The sequence below is a fragment of the Hyla sarda genome, unplaced genomic scaffold (genome assembly GCF_029499605.1).
Source record: "Hyla sarda isolate aHylSar1 unplaced genomic scaffold, aHylSar1.hap1 scaffold_885, whole genome shotgun sequence".
Classification (NCBI taxonomy): domain Eukaryota; kingdom Metazoa; phylum Chordata; class Amphibia; order Anura; family Hylidae; genus Hyla; species Hyla sarda.
The window spans coordinates 101830-118040 of record NW_026610914.1 but is presented as its reverse complement, the minus strand read 5'-3'; the positions used below and the strand labels follow the sequence as shown (position 1 = coordinate 118040).

At 45.9% G+C, this 16211-nt stretch overlaps 7 non-coding genes across 7 annotated transcripts; all 7 read right to left on the bottom strand.

The window, feature by feature from the left end:
* Positions 1-1639: 1639 nt before the first annotated feature.
* LOC130348687 (U2 spliceosomal RNA) lies at positions 1640-1830 on the bottom strand. Its single transcript, XR_008886186.1, has one exon. It is a non-coding gene; the product is annotated as a U2 spliceosomal RNA (small nuclear RNA).
* Positions 1831-3916: 2086 nt separating this feature from the next.
* On the bottom strand, positions 3917-4107 carry LOC130348620 (U2 spliceosomal RNA). The gene has a single exon (XR_008886126.1). It is a non-coding gene; the product is annotated as a U2 spliceosomal RNA (small nuclear RNA).
* A 2084-nt stretch (positions 4108-6191) lies between these two features.
* LOC130348686 (U2 spliceosomal RNA) lies at positions 6192-6382 on the bottom strand. Its single transcript, XR_008886185.1, has one exon. It is a non-coding gene; the product is annotated as a U2 spliceosomal RNA (small nuclear RNA).
* A 2090-nt stretch (positions 6383-8472) lies between these two features.
* On the bottom strand, positions 8473-8663 carry LOC130348685 (U2 spliceosomal RNA). The gene has a single exon (XR_008886184.1). It is a non-coding gene; the product is annotated as a U2 spliceosomal RNA (small nuclear RNA).
* Positions 8664-10749: 2086 nt separating this feature from the next.
* Positions 10750-10940, bottom strand: LOC130348683 (U2 spliceosomal RNA). The gene has a single exon (XR_008886182.1). It is a non-coding gene; the product is annotated as a U2 spliceosomal RNA (small nuclear RNA).
* Positions 10941-13027: 2087 nt separating this feature from the next.
* On the bottom strand, positions 13028-13218 carry LOC130348682 (U2 spliceosomal RNA). Its single transcript, XR_008886181.1, has one exon. It is a non-coding gene; the product is annotated as a U2 spliceosomal RNA (small nuclear RNA).
* A 2088-nt stretch (positions 13219-15306) lies between these two features.
* Positions 15307-15497, bottom strand: LOC130348680 (U2 spliceosomal RNA). The gene has a single exon (XR_008886180.1). It is a non-coding gene; the product is annotated as a U2 spliceosomal RNA (small nuclear RNA).
* Positions 15498-16211: the final 714 nt, after the last annotated feature.

Sequence of the window (16211 nt, the reverse complement as noted above, 5' to 3'; positions counted from 1 at the left end):
ATGGCGGTGATGGTTCTGCTCAGGCAGAGCAGTGCTGATGCTCCTCATAAAGCTGTCGCTGCTGTGAAGGTTCTAGGTGACATCACAAATCCCTATGGTTACATACACAACAAAGCTGGGTTGTTGTTGTTTACACTCTGCAAGGCCTGTGGAAGTGAGTGACATCATAGCACTGTAGTTCTGAGGGTTCTAGATGGATGCAACAATCTCCTGTTGCTTCTATGAAGGCCATAATAGACGACATCACCAAACAGCTCCATAGTCACATACACAGCAAAGGAGAGATGTTGTTTACACCTAGTGATGTCAGTGGTATTGAGTGACATCACAGCACAGTGCTAAGGCTCCTGGGCCTGGACACAGCAGCGGCTGCAATATCTCAACGGAGAATACGTTTATATATATGTGTGTGTGTGCGCGTATATATATATATATATATATATATATATATATATATATATATATATATTTCTCCGCCGAAATCACTTTTAAACCCATTTCCACCTTTTTTTCCCTTCTCTTCCTCTTACTTTTTTTTCACGTTTTTTTACGTTTTTCTCCTTTTCGCCTCTTTTCTGGGCGTATTATTCTTCTTTTTCTTCTTTTTTTTCGTCTAATGCATACCCCATCAGTGCAGCAATGCTTATTCAATACCGCCAGCAGATGGAGACACTGGGGGATAATTTTCTAAGGATTTATACTGATTTTTCCTGTCTGAATTTGTCGCACAGAAAGTTGCAGGCCAAATATGTGTGACATTTCTGCGACTTTAGCTTCTAGAGCATTTTTACAACATTATACATAGGTGCTGAATACATAAAAAGCGACTGTTCAGCGACAGACAAGTCGCATCGGCTGAAAGTAGGCCAGAATGTCAGTCCATGTTGGAGCAGGTTTAGATACAGTCTAAAGTATAGATCTCAAAGTCTGTGCACAGAATTTAGCAAGGGCCTCGCACCTTCTGATGCATCAGGTAGGTGCACAATAGCATAGCCTAACCCTCTGTACTTTGGTCTATATTGATGCGGGACATAGACAGCCAGCTGATGACCAATCCATTAGTGCAATGGATGGCTGGAAGCATTTGTCTTTGCCTTTGCAATACCACAGAAGCAATGCATGGTCAATGTACAGCAATGACACACCTGTGTGAACAGCCAGGAGACCCCCCCCATGTTATGTTACATAGTTACATAGTTAGTACGGTGGAAAAAAGACATATGTCCATCAAGTTCAACCAGGGAATTAAGGGGTAGGGGTGTGGCGCGATATTGGGGAAGGGATGAGATTTTATATTTCTTCATAAGCATTAATCTTATTTTGTCAATTAGGAACATTCAGCACCCACCCGCTATCAAGGCAGCTGCCTATCATGTCATGCCCTACCTGCACAGGTGTGCTGGCTACTCAAATGATCCAATTAAGGAGGCCATTTAGTCAGCAGCAGCAGAAGTCCTGTGCCTGGACGCTCCAACAGCGGCCAGACACAAGCAGAAGCAGAAGCAGCAGAAGCAGCAGCAGCACCACCTTTTGTTTTTTGGCTGCAGCAGCAGCAGCAAGGCCCACAGGGCTGGCTAGCTGGCTAGCCAGCAAGCAGGTAGCAATGAAAGTAGGAATCTTTCTTTTTAACCCTGTAAGGGGGTGGTGCACTGTACCCGAAGATACTGCCATATCGGGTCAATGCATAGGGCGACGGAAGCAAGCTTCGAAATCGGCCCCCGTTCTCAAAAATCCATTTAATATATGGTCCCCAGATAGGGGACGTATCAGATATTAAACTGATAAGAACAGATACTACACTTGATCTTAGCCAAAAGGCCGAGAAGCGATAACCGTGAAAGGGGCGGGCCCAACAAGGTCCCCTTCATGGGCACTATCACTGCTTGCTGTCAGGGAGGCTGCCAGACAATTTTCCATGCACACTCTGGGCTGGGGGGCAGTCAACCACCAGTACACACAGCAGAACCTAAACCCATACCATTATTGCTAAGCAGCAAGACAGGGGCCCATTGCACTCCCACGGGGCCTTTTTAAATGCAATCCATAACCCGGATTTGCCAGGAACCCTTCTTACTCCTCCTACTTGCATGTGACACTGGGCTTAGGATCTGCATAGGAAACACACACACAAGCACACACCTACCTTTGTTGCCTGCAGATGCCTCCTTGGCTGTCCCCAAACGGTATCAAACCAACACCCACGGGAAGCTGTAAGCATAGAGGACATGCCTGCACCCCATTGGACTTACCTGTGTGGGTTAAATCCGGGTTATTTGACAACCTATGGCGGTGATGGTTCTGCTCAGGCAGAGCAGTGCTGATGCTCCTCATAAAGCTGTCGCTGCTGTGAAGGTTCTAGGTGACATCACAAATCCCTATGGTTACATACACAACAAAGCTGGGTTGTTGTTGTTTACACTCTGCAAGGCCTGTGGAAGTGAGTGACATCATAGCACTGTAGTTCTGAGGGTTCTAGATGGATGCAACAATCTCCTGTTGCTTCTATGAAGGCCATAATAGACGACATCACCAAACAGCTCCATAGTCACATACACAGCAAAGGAGAGATGTTGTTTACACCTAGTGATGTCAGTGGTATTGAGTGACATCACAGCACAGTGCTGAGGCTCCTGGGCCTGGACACAGCAGCGGCTGCAATATCTCAACGGAGAATACGTTTATATATATGTGTGTGTGTGCGCGTATATATATATATATATATATATATATATATATATATATATATTTCTCCGCCGAAATCACTTTTAAACCCATTTCCACCTTTTTTTCCCTTCTCTTCCTCTTACTTTTTTTTCACGTTTTTTTACGTTTTTCTCCTTTTCGCCTCTTTTCTGGGCGTATTATTCTTCTTTTTCTTCTTTTTTTTCGTCTAATGCATACCCCATCAGTGCAGCAATGCTTATTCAATACCGCCAGCAGATGGAGACACTGGGGGATAATTTTCTAAGGATTTATACTGATTTTTCCTGTCTGAATTTGTCGCACAGAAAGTTGCAGGCCAAATATGTGTGACATTTCTGCGACTTTAGCTTCTAGAGCATTTTTACAACATTATACATAGGTGCTGAATAAATAAAAAGCGACTGTTCAGCGACAGACAAGTCGCATCGGCTGAAAGTAGGCCAGAATGTCAGTCCATGTTGGAGCAGGTTTAGATACAGTCTAAAGTATAGATCTCAAAGTCTGTGCACAGAATTTAGCAAGGGCCTCGCACCTTCTGATGCATCAGGTAGGTGCACAATAGCATAGCCTAACCCTCTGTACTTTGGTCTATATTGATGCGGGACATAGACAGCCAGCTGATGACCAATCCATTAGTGCAATGGATGGCTGGAAGCATTTGTCTTTGCCTTTGCAATACCACAGAAGCAATGCATGGTCAATGTACAGCAATGACACACCTGTGTGAACAGCCAGGAGACCCCCCCCATGTTATGTTACATAGTTACATAGTTAGTACGGTCGAAAAAAGACATATGTCCATCAAGTTCAACCAGGGAATTAAGGGGTAGGGGTGTGGCGCGATATTGGGGAAGGGATGAGATTTTATATTTCTTCATAAGCATTAATCTTATTTTGTCAATTAGGAACATTCAGCACCCACCCGCTATCAAGGCAGCTGCCTATCATGTCATGCCCTACCTGCACAGGTGTGCTGGCTACTCAAATGATCCAATTAAGGAGGCCATTTAGTCAGCAGCAGCAGAAGTCCTGTGCCTGGACGCTCCAACAGCGGCCAGACACAAGCAGAAGCAGAAGCAGCAGAAGCAGCAGCACCACCACCTTTTGTTTTTTGGCTGCAGCAGCAGCAGCAAGGCCCACAGGGCTGGCTAGCTGGCTAGCCAGCAAGCAGGTAGCAATGAAAGTAGGAATCTTTCTTTTTAACCCTGTAAGGGGGTGGTGCACTGTACCCGAAGATACTGCCATATCGGGTCAATGCATAGGGCGAAGGAAGCAAGCTTCGAAATCGGCCCCCGTTCTCAAAAATCCATTTAATATATGGTCCCCAGATAGGGGACGTATCAGATATTAAACTGATAAGAACAGATACTACACTTGATCTTAGCCAAAAGGCCGAGAAGCGATAACCGTGAAAGGGGCGGGCCCAACAAGGTCCCCTTCATGGGCACTATCACTGCTTGCTGTCAGGGAGGCTGCCAGACAATTTTCCATGCACACTCTGGGCTGGGGGGCAGTCAACCACCAGTACACACAGCAGAACCTAAACCCATACCATTATTGCTAAGCAGCAAGACAGGGGCCCATTGCACTCCCACGGGGCCTTTTTAAATGCAATCCATAACCCGGATTTGCCAGGAACCCTTCTTACTCCTCCTACTTGCATGTGACACTGGGCTTAGGATCTGCATAGGAAACACACACACAAGCACACACCTACCTTTGTTGCCTGCAGATGCCTCCTTGGCTGTCCCCAAACGGTATCAAACCAACACCCACGGGAAGCTGTAAGCATAGAGGACATGCCTGCACCCCATTGGACTTACCTGTGTGGGTTAAATCCGGGTTATTTGACAACCTATGGCGGTGATGGTTCTGCTCAGGCAGAGCAGTGCTGATGCTCCTCATAAAGCTGTCGCTGCTGTGAAGGTTCTAGGTGACATCACAAATCCCTATGGTTACATACACAACAAAGCTGGGTTGTTGTTGTTTACACTCTGCAAGGCCTGTGGAAGTGAGTGACATCATAGCACTGTAGTTCTGAGGGTTCTAGATGGATGCAACAATCTCCTGTTGCTTCTATGAAGGCCATAATAGACGACATCACCAAACAGCTCCATAGTCACATACACAGCAAAGGAGAGATGTTGTTTACACCTAGTGATGTCAGTGGTATTGAGTGACATCACAGCACAGTGCTGAGGCTCCTGGGCCTGGACACAGCAGCGGCTGCAATATCTCAACGGAGAATACGTTTATATATATGTGTGTGTGTGCGCGTATATATATATATATATATATATATATATATATATATATATTTCTCCGCCGAAATCACTTTTAAACCCATTTCCACCTTTTTTTCCCTTCTCTTCCTCTTACTTTTTTTTCACGTTTTTTTACGTTTTTCTCCTTTTCGCCTCTTTTCTGGGCGTATTATTCTTCTTTTTCTTCTTTTTTTTCGTCTAATGCATACCCCATCAGTGCAGCAATGCTTATTCAATACCGCCAGCAGATGGAGACACTGGGGGATAATTTTCTAAGGATTTATACTGATTTTTCCTGTCTGAATTTGTCGCACAGAAAGTTGCAGGCCAAATATGTGTGACATTTCTGCGACTTTAGCTTCTAGAGCATTTTTACAACATTATACATAGGTGCTGAATACATAAAAAGCGACTGTTCAGCGACAGACAAGTCGCATCGGCTGAAAGTAGGCCAGAATGTCAGTCCATGTTGGAGCAGGTTTAGATACAGTCTAAAGTATAGATCTCAAAGTCTGTGCACAGAATTTAGCAAGGGCCTCGCACCTTCTGATGCATCAGGTAGGTGCACAATAGCATAGCCTAACCCTCTGTACTTTGGTCTATATTGATGCGGGACATAGACAGCCAGCTGATGACCAATCCATTAGTGCAATGGATGGCTGGAAGCATTTGTCTTTGCCTTTGCAATACCACAGAAGCAATGCATGGTCAATGTACAGCAATGACACACCTGTGTGAACAGCCAGGAGACCCCCCCCATGTTATGTTACATAGTTACATAGTTAGTACGGTCGAAAAAAGACATATGTCCATCAAGTTCAACCAGGGAATTAAGGGGTAGGGGTGTGGCGCGATATTGGGGAAGGGATGAGATTTTATATTTCTTCATAAGCATTAATCTTATTTTGTCAATTAGGAACATTCAGCACCCACCCGCTATCAAGGCAGCTGCCTATCATGTCATGCCCTACCTGCACAGGTGTGCTGGCTACTCAAATGATCCAATTAAGGAGGCCATTTAGTCAGCAGCAGCAGAAGTCCTGTGCCTGGACGCTCCAACAGCGGCCAGACACAAGCAGAAGCAGAAGCAGCAGAAGCAGCAGCAGCACCACCTTTTGTTTTTTGGCTGCAGCAGCAGCAGCAAGGCCCACAGGGCTGGCTAGCTGGCTAGCCAGCAAGCAGGTAGCAATGAAAGTAGGAATCTTTCTTTTTAACCCTGTAAGGGGGTGGTGCACTGTACCCGAAGATACTGCCATATCGGGTCAATGCATAGGGCGACGGAAGCAAGCTTCGAAATCGGCCCCCGTTCTCAAAAATCCATTTAATATATGGTCCCCAGATAGGGGACGTATCAGATATTAAACTGATAAGAACAGATACTACACTTGATCTTAGCCAAAAGGCCGAGAAGCGATAACCGTGAAAGGGGCGGGCCCAACAAGGTCCCCTTCATGGGCACTATCACTGCTTGCTGTCAGGGAGGCTGCCAGACAATTTTCCATGCACACTCTGGGCTGGGGGGCAGTCAACCACCAGTACACACAGCAGAACCTAAACCCATACCATTATTGCTAAGCAGCAAGACAGGGGCCCATTGCACTCCCACGGGGCCTTTTTAAATGCAATCCATAACCCGGATTTGCCAGGAACCCTTCTTACTCCTCCTACTTGCATGTGACACTGGGCTTAGGATCTGCATAGGAAACACACACACAAGCACACACCTACCTTTGTTGCCTGCAGATGCCTCCTTGGCTGTCCCCAAACGGTATCAAACCAACACCCACGGGAAGCTGTAAGCATAGAGGACATGCCTGCACCCCATTGGACTTACCTGTGTGGGTTAAATCCGGGTTATTTGACAACCTATGGCGGTGATGGTTCTGCTCAGGCAGAGCAGTGCTGATGCTCCTCATAAAGCTGTCGCTGCTGTGAAGGTTCTAGGTGACATCACAAATCCCTATGGTTACATACACAACAAAGCTGGGTTGTTGTTGTTTACACTCTGCAAGGCCTGTGGAAGTGAGTGACATCATAGCACTGTAGTTCTGAGGGTTCTAGATGGATGCAACAATCTCCTGTTGCTTCTATGAAGGCCATAATAGACGACATCACCAAACAGCTCCATAGTCACATACACAGCAAAGGAGAGATGTTGTTTACACCTAGTGATGTCAGTGGTATTGAGTGACATCACAGCACAGTGCTGAGGCTCCTGGGCCTGGACACAGCAGCGGCTGCAATATCTCAACGGAGAATACGTTTATATATATGTGTGTGTGTGCGCGTATATATATATATATATATATATATATATATATATATATATATATATTTCTCCGCCGAAATCACTTTTAAACCCATTTCCACCTTTTTTTCCCTTCTCTTCCTCTTACTTTTTTTTCACGTTTTTTTACGTTTTTCTCCTTTTCGCCTCTTTTCTGGGCGTATTATTCTTCTTTTTCTTCTTTTTTTTCGTCTAATGCATACCCCATCAGTGCAGCAATGCTTATTCAATACCGCCAGCAGATGGAGACACTGGGGGATAATTTTCTAAGGATTTATACTGATTTTTCCTGTCTGAATTTGTCGCACAGAAAGTTGCAGGCCAAATATGTGTGACATTTCTGCGACTTTAGCTTCTAGAGCATTTTTACAACATTATACATAGGTGCTGAATACATAAAAAGCGACTGTTCAGCGACAGACAAGTCGCATCGGCTGAAAGTAGGCCAGAATGTCAGTCCATGTTGGAGCAGGTTTAGATACAGTCTAAAGTATAGATCTCAAAGTCTGTGCACAGAATTTAGCAAGGGCCTCGCACCTTCTGATGCATCAGGTAGGTGCACAATAGCATAGCCTAACCCTCTGTACTTTGGTCTATATTGATGCGGGACATAGACAGCCAGCTGATGACCAATCCATTAGTGCAATGGATGGCTGGAAGCATTTGTCTTTGCCTTTGCAATACCACAGAAGCAATGCATGGTCAATGTACAGCAATGACACACCTGTGTGAACAGCCAGGAGACCCCCCCCATGTTATGTTACATAGTTACATAGTTAGTACGGTCGAAAAAAGACATATGTCCATCAAGTTCAACCAGGGAATTAAGGGGTAGGGGTGTGGCGCGATATTGGGGATAGGATGAGATTTTATATTTCTTCATAAGCATTAATCTTATTTTGTCAATTAGGAACATTCAGCACCCACCCGCTATCAAGGCAGCTGCCTATCATGTCATGCCCTACCTGCACAGGTGTGCTGGCTACTCAAATGATCCAATTAAGGAGGCCATTTAGTCAGCAGCAGCAGAAGTCCTGTGCCTGGACGCTCCAACAGCGGCCAGACACAAGCAGAAGCAGAAGCAGCAGAAGCAGCAGCAGCACCACCTTTTGTTTTTTGGCTGCAGCAGCAGCAGCAAGGCCCACAGGGCTGGCTAGCTGGCTAGCCAGCAAGCAGGTAGCAATGAAAGTAGGAATCTTTCTTTTTAACCCTGTAAGGGGGTGGTGCACTGTACCCGAAGATACTGCCATATCGGGTCAATGCATAGGGCGACGGAAGCAAGCTTCGAAATCGGCCCCCGTTCTCAAAAATCCATTTAATATATGGTCCCCAGATAGGGGACGTATCAGATATTAAACTGATAAGAACAGATACTACACTTGATCTTAGCCAAAAGGCCGAGAAGCGATAACCGTGAAAGGGGCGGGCCCAACAAGGTCCCCTTCATGGGCACTATCACTGCTTGCTGTCAGGGAGGCTGCCAGACAATTTTCCATGCACACTCTGGGCTGGGGGGCAGTCAACCACCAGTACACACAGCAGAACCTAAACCCATACCATTATTGCTAAGCAGCAAGACAGGGGCCCATTGCACTCCCACGGGGCCTTTTTAAATGCAATCCATAACCCGGATTTGCCAGGAACCCTTCTTACTCCTCCTACTTGCATGTGACACTGGGCTTAGGATCTGCATAGGAAACACACACACAAGCACACACCTACCTTTGTTGCCTGCAGATGCCTCCTTGGCTGTCCCCAAACGGTATCAAACCAACACCCACGGGAAGCTGTAAGCATAGAGGACATGCCTGCACCCCATTGGACTTACCTGTGTGGGTTAAATCCGGGTTATTTGACAACCTATGGCGGTGATGGTTCTGCTCAGGCAGAGCAGTGCTGATGCTCCTCATAAAGCTGTCGCTGCTGTGAAGGTTCTAGGTGACATCACAAATCCCTATGGTTACATACACAACAAAGCTGGGTTGTTGTTGTTTACACTCTGCAAGGCCTGTGGAAGTGAGTGACATCATAGCACTGTAGTTCTGAGGGTTCTAGATGGATGCAACAATCTCCTGTTGCTTCTATGAAGGCCATAATAGACGACATCACCAAACAGCTCCATAGTCACATGCACAGCAAAGGAGAGATGTTGTTTACACCTAGTGATGTCAGTGGTATTGAGTGACATCACAGCACAGTGCTAAGGCTCCTGGGCCTGGACACAGCAGCGGCTGCAATATCTCAACGGAGAATACGTTTATATATATGTGTGTGTGTGCGCGTATATATATATATATATATATATATATATATATATATATATATTTCTCCGCCGAAATCACTTTTAAACCCATTTCCACCTTTTTTTCCCTTCTCTTCCTCTTACTTTTTTTTCACGTTTTTTTACGTTTTTCTCCTTTTCGCCTCTTTTCTGGGCGTATTATTCTTCTTTTTCTTCTTTTTTTTCGTCTAATGCATACCCCATCAGTGCAGCAATGCTTATTCAATACCGCCAGCAGATGGAGACACTGGGGGATAATTTTCTAAGGATTTATACTGATTTTTCCTGTCTGAATTTGTCGCACAGAAAGTTGCAGGCCAAATATGTGTGACATTTCTGCGACTTTAGCTTCTAGAGCATTTTTACAACATTATACATAGGTGCTGAATACATAAAAAGCGACTGTTCAGCGACAGACAAGTCGCATCGGCTGAAAGTAGGCCAGAATGTCAGTCCATGTTGGAGCAGGTTTAGATACAGTCTAAAGTATAGATCTCAAAGTCTGTGCACAGAATTTAGCAAGGGCCTCGCACCTTCTGATGCATCAGGTAGGTGCACAATAGCATAGCCTAACCCTCTGTACTTTGGTCTATATTGATGCGGGACATAGACAGCCAGCTGATGACCAATCCATTAGTGCAATGGATGGCTGGAAGCATTTGTCTTTGCCTTTGCAATACCACAGAAGCAATGCATGGTCAATGTACAGCAATGACACACCTGTGTGAACAGCCAGGAGACCCCCCCCATGTTATGTTACATAGTTACATAGTTAGTACGGTCGAAAAAAGACATATGTCCATCAAGTTCAACCAGGGAATTAAGGGGTAGGGGTGTGGCGCGATATTGGGGAAGGGATGAGATTTTATATTTCTTCATAAGCATTAATCTTATTTTGTCAATTAGGAACATTCAGCACCCACCCGCTATCAAGGCAGCTGCCTATCATGTCATGCCCTATCTGCACAGGTGTGCTGGCTACTCAAATGATCCAATTAAGGAGGCCATTTAGTCAGCAGCAGCAGAAGTCCTGTGCCTGGACGCTCCAACAGCGGCCAGACACAAGCAGAAGCAGAAGCAGCAGAAGCAGCAGCAGCACCACCTTTTGTTTTTTGGCTGCAGCAGCAGCAGCAAGGCCCACAGGGCCGGCTAGCTGGCTAGCCAGCAAGCAGGTAGCAATGAAAGTAGGAATCTTTCTTTTTAACCCTGTAAGGGGGTGGTGCACTGTACCCGAAGATACTGCCATATCGGGTCAATGCATAGGGCGACGGAAGCAAGCTTCGAAATCGGCCCCCGTTCTCAAAAATCCATTTAATATATGGTCCCCAGATAGGGGACGTATCAGATATTAAACTGATAAGAACAGATACTACACTTGATCTTAGCCAAAAGGCCGAGAAGCGATAACTGTGAAAGGGGCGGGCCCAACAAGGTCCCCTTCATGGGCACTATCACTGCTTGCTGTCAGGGAGGCTGCCAGACAATTTTCCATGCACACTCTGGGCTGGGGGGCAGTCAACCACCAGTACACACAGCAGAACCTAAACCCATACCATTATTGCTAAGCAGCAAGACAGGGGCCCATTGCACTCCCACGGGGCCTTTTTAAATGCAATCCATAACCCGGATTTGCCAGGAACCCTTCTTACTCCTCCTACTTGCATGTGACACTGGGCTTAGGATCTGCATAGGAAACACACACACAAGCACACACCTACCTTTGTTGCCTGCAGATGCCTCCTTGGCTGTCCCCAAACGGTATCAAACCAACACCCACGGGAAGCTGTAAGCATAGAGGACATGCCTGCACCCCATTGGACTTACCTGTGTGGGTTAAATCCGGGTTATTTGACAACCTATGGCGGTGATGGTTCTGCTCAGGCAGAGCAGTGCTGATGCTCCTCATAAAGCTGTCGCTGCTGTGAAGGTTCTAGGTGACATCACAAATCCCTATGGTTACATACACAACAAAGCTGGGTTGTTGTTGTTTACACTCTGCAAGGCCTGTGGAAGTGAGTGACATCATAGCACTGTAGTTCTGAGGGTTCTAGATGGATGCAACAATCTCCTGTTGCTTCTATGAAGGCCATAATAGACGACATCACCAAACAGCTCCATAGTCACATACACAGCAAAGGAGAGATGTTGTTTACACCTAGTGATGTCAGTGGTATTGAGTGACATCACAGCACAGTGCTAAGGCTCCTGGGCCTGGACACAGCAGCGGCTGCAATATCTCAACGGAGAATACGTTTATATATATGTGTGTGTGTGCGCGTATATATATATATATATATATATATATATATATATATATATTTCTCCGCCGAAATCACTTTTAAACCCATTTCCACCTTTTTTTCCCTTCTCTTCCTCTTACTTTTTTTTCACGTTTTTTTACGTTTTTCTCCTTTTCGCCTCTTTTCTGGGCGTATTATTCTTCTTTTTCTTCTTTTTTTTCGTCTAATGCATACCCCATCAGTGCAGCAATGCTTATTCAATACCGCCAGCAGATGGAGACACTGGGGGATAATTTTCTAAGGATTTATACTGATTTTTCCTGTCTGAATTTGTCGCACAGAAAGTTGCAGGCCAAATATGTGTGACATTTCTGCGACTTTAGCTTCTAGAGCATTTTTACAACATTATACATAGGTGCTGAATACATAAAAAGCGACTGTTCAGCGACAGACAAGTCGCATCGGCTGAAAGTAGGCCAGAATGTCAGTCCATGTTGGAGCAGGTTTAGATACAGTCTAAAGTATAGATCTCAAAGTCTGTGCACAGAATTTAGCAAGGGCCTCGCACCTTCTGATGCATCAGGTAGGTGCACAATAGCATAGCCTAACCCTCTGTACTTTGGTCTATATTGATGCGGGACATAGACAGCCAGCTGATGACCAATCCATTAGTGCAATGGATGGCTGGAAGCATTTGTCTTTGCCTTTGCAATACCACAGAAGCAATGCATGGTCAATGTACAGCAATGACACACCTGTGTGAACAGCCAGGAGACCCCCCCCATGTTATGTTACATAGTTACATAGTTAGTACGGTCGAAAAAAGACATATGTCCATCAAGTTCAACCAGGGAATTAAGGGGTAGGGGTGTGGCGCGATATTGGGGAAGGGATGAGATTTTATATTTCTTCATAAGCATTAATCTTATTTTGTCAATTAGGAACATTCAGCACCCACCCGCTATCAAGGCAGCTGCCTATCATGTCATGCCCTACCTGCACAGGTGTGCTGGCTACTCAAATGATCCAATTAAGGAGGCCATTTAGTCAGCAGCAGCAGAAGTCCTGTGCCTGGACGCTCCAACAGCGGCCAGACACAAGCAGAAGCAGAAGCAGCAGAAGCAGCAGCAGCACCACCTTTTGTTTTTTGGCTGCAGCAGCAGCAGCAGCAAGGCCCACAGGGCTGGCTAGCTGGCTAGCCAGCAAGCAGGTAGCAATGAAAGTAGGAATCTTTCTTTTTAACCCTGTAAGGGGGTGGTGCACTGTACCCGAAGATACTGCCATATCGGGTCAATGCATAGGGCGACGGAAGCAAGCTTCGAAATCGGCCCCCGTTCTCAAAAATCCATTTAATATATGGTCCCCAGATAGGGGACGTATCAGATATTAAACTGATAAGAACAGATACTACACTTGATCTTAGCCAAAAGGCCGAGAAGCGATAACCGTGAAAGGGGCGGGCCCAACAAGGTCCCCTTCATGGGCACTATCACTGCTTGCTGTCAGGGAGGCTGCCAGACAATTTTCCATGCACACTCTGGGCTGGGGGGCAGTCAACCACCAGTACACACAGCAGAACCTAAACCCATACCATTATTGCTAAGCAGCAAGACAGGGGCCCATTGCACTCCCACGGGGCCTTTTTAAATGCAATCCATAACCCGGATTTGCCAGGAACCCTTCTTACTCCTCCTACTTGCATGTGACACTGGGCTTAGGATCTGCATAGGAAACACACACACAAGCACACACCTACCTTTGTTGCCTGCAGATGCCTCCTTGGCTGTCCCCAAACGGTATCAAACCAACACCCACGGGAAGCTGTAAGCATAGAGGACATGCCTGCACCCCATTGGACTTACCTGTGTGGGTTAAATCCGGGTTATTTGACAACCTATGGCGGTGATGGTTCTGCTCAGGCAGAGCAGTGCTGATGCTCCTCATAAAGCTGTCGCTGCTGTGAAGGTTCTAGGTGACATCACAAATCCCTATGGTTACATACACAACAAAGCTGGGTTGTTGTTGTTTACACTCTGCAAGGCCTGTGGAAGTGAGTGACATCATAGCACTGTAGTTCTGAGGGTTCTAGATGGATGCAACAATCTCCTGTTGCTTCTATGAAGGCCGTAATAGACGACATCACCAAACAGCTCCATAGTCACATACACAGCAAAGGAGAGATGTTGTTTACACCTAGTGATGTCAGTGGTATTGAGTGACATCACAGCACAGTGCTAAGGCTCCTGGGCCTGGACACAGCAGCGGCTGCAATATCTCAACGGAGAATACGTTTATATATATGTGTGTGTGTGCGCGTATATATATATATATATATATATATATATATATATATATATATATTTCTCCGCCGAAATCACTTTTAAACCCATTTCCACCTTTTTTTCCCTTCTCTTCCTCTTACTTTTTTTTCACGTTTTTTTACGTTTTTCTCCTTTTCGCCTCTTTTCTGGGCGTATTATTCTTCTTTTTCTTCTTTTTTTTCGTCTAATGCATACCCCATCAGTGCAGCAATGCTTATTCAATACCGCCAGCAGATGGAGACACTGGGGGATAATTTTCTAAGGATTTATACTGATTTTTCCTGTCTGAATTTGTCGCACAGAAAGTTGCAGGCCAAATATGTGTGACATTTCTGCGACTTTAGCTTCTAGAGCATTTTTACAACATTATACATAGGTGCTGAATACATAAAAAGCGACTGTTCAGCGACAGACAAGTCGCATCGGCTGAAAGTAGGCCAGAATGTCAGTCCATGTTGGAGCAGGTTTAGATACAGTCTAAAGTATAGATCTCAAAGTCTGTGCACAGAATTTAGCAAGGGCCTCGCACCTTCTGATGCATCAGGTAGGTGCACAATAGCATAGCCTAACCCTCTGTACTTTGGTCTATATTGATGCGGGACATAGACAGCCAGCTGATGACCAATCCATTAGTGCAATGGATGGCTGGAAGCATTTGTCTTTGCCTTTGCAATACCACAGAAGCAATGCATGGTCAATGTACAGCAATGACACACCTGTGTGAACAGCCAGGAGACCCCCCCCATGTTATGTTACATAGTTACATAGTTAGTACGGTCGAAAAAAGACATATGTCCATCAAGTTCAACCAGGGAATTAAGGGGTAGGGGTGTGGCGCGATATTGGGGAAGGGATGAGATTTTATATTTCTTCATAAGCATTAATCTTATTTTGTCAATTAGGAACATTCAGCACCCACCCGCTATCAAGGCAGCTGCCTATCATGTCATGCCCTACCTGCACAGGTGTGCTGGCTACTCAAATGATCCAATTAAGGAGGCCATTTAGTCAGCAGCAGCAGAAGTCCTGTGCCTGGACGCTCCAACAGCGGCCAGACACAAGCAGAAGCAGAAGCAGCAGAAGCAGCAGCAGCACCACCTTTTGTTTTTTGGCTGCAGCAGCAGCAGCAAGGCCCACAGGGCTGGCTAGCTGGCTAGCCAGCAAGCAGGTAGCAATGAAAGTAGGAATCTTTCTTTTTAACCCTGTAAGGGGGTGGTGCACTGTACCCGAAGATACTGCCATATCGGGTCAATGCATAGGGCGACGGAAGCAAGCTTCGAAATCGGCCCCCGTTCTCAAAAATCCATTTAATATATGGTCCCCAGATAGGGGACGTATCAGATATTAAACTGATAAGAACAGATACTACACTTGATCTTAGCCAAAAGGCCGAGAAGCGATAACCGTGAAAGGGGCGGGCCCAACAAGGTCCCCTTCATGGGCACTATCACTGCTTGCTGTCAGGGAGGCTGCCAGACAATTTTCCATGCACACTCTGGGCTGGGGGGCAGTCAACCACCAGTACACACAGCAGAACCTAAACCCATACCATTATTGCTAAGCAGCAAGACAGGGGCCCATTGCACTCCCACGGGGCCTTTTTAAATGCAATCCATAACCCGGATTTGCCAGGAACCCTTCTTACTCCTCCTACTTGCATGTGACACTGGGCTTAGGATCTGCATAGGAAACACACACACAAGCACACACCTACCTTTGTTGCCTGCAGATGCCTCCTTGGCTGTCCCCAAACGGTATCAAACCAACACCCACGGGAAGCTGTAAGCATAGAGGACATGCCTGCACCCCATTGGACTTACCTGTGTGGGTTAAATCCGGGTTATTTGACAACCTATGGCGGTGATGGTTCTGCTCAGGCAGAGCAGTGCTGATGCTCCTCATAAAGCTGTCGCTGCTGTGAAGGTTCTAGGTGACATCACAAATCCCTATGGTTACATACACAACAAAGCTGGGTTGTTGTTGTTTACACTCTGCAAGGCCTGTGGAAGTGAGTGACATCATAGCACTGTAGTTCTGAGGGTTCTAGATGGATGCAACAATCTCCTGTTGCTTCTATGAAGGCCATAATAGACGACATCACCAAACAGCTCCATA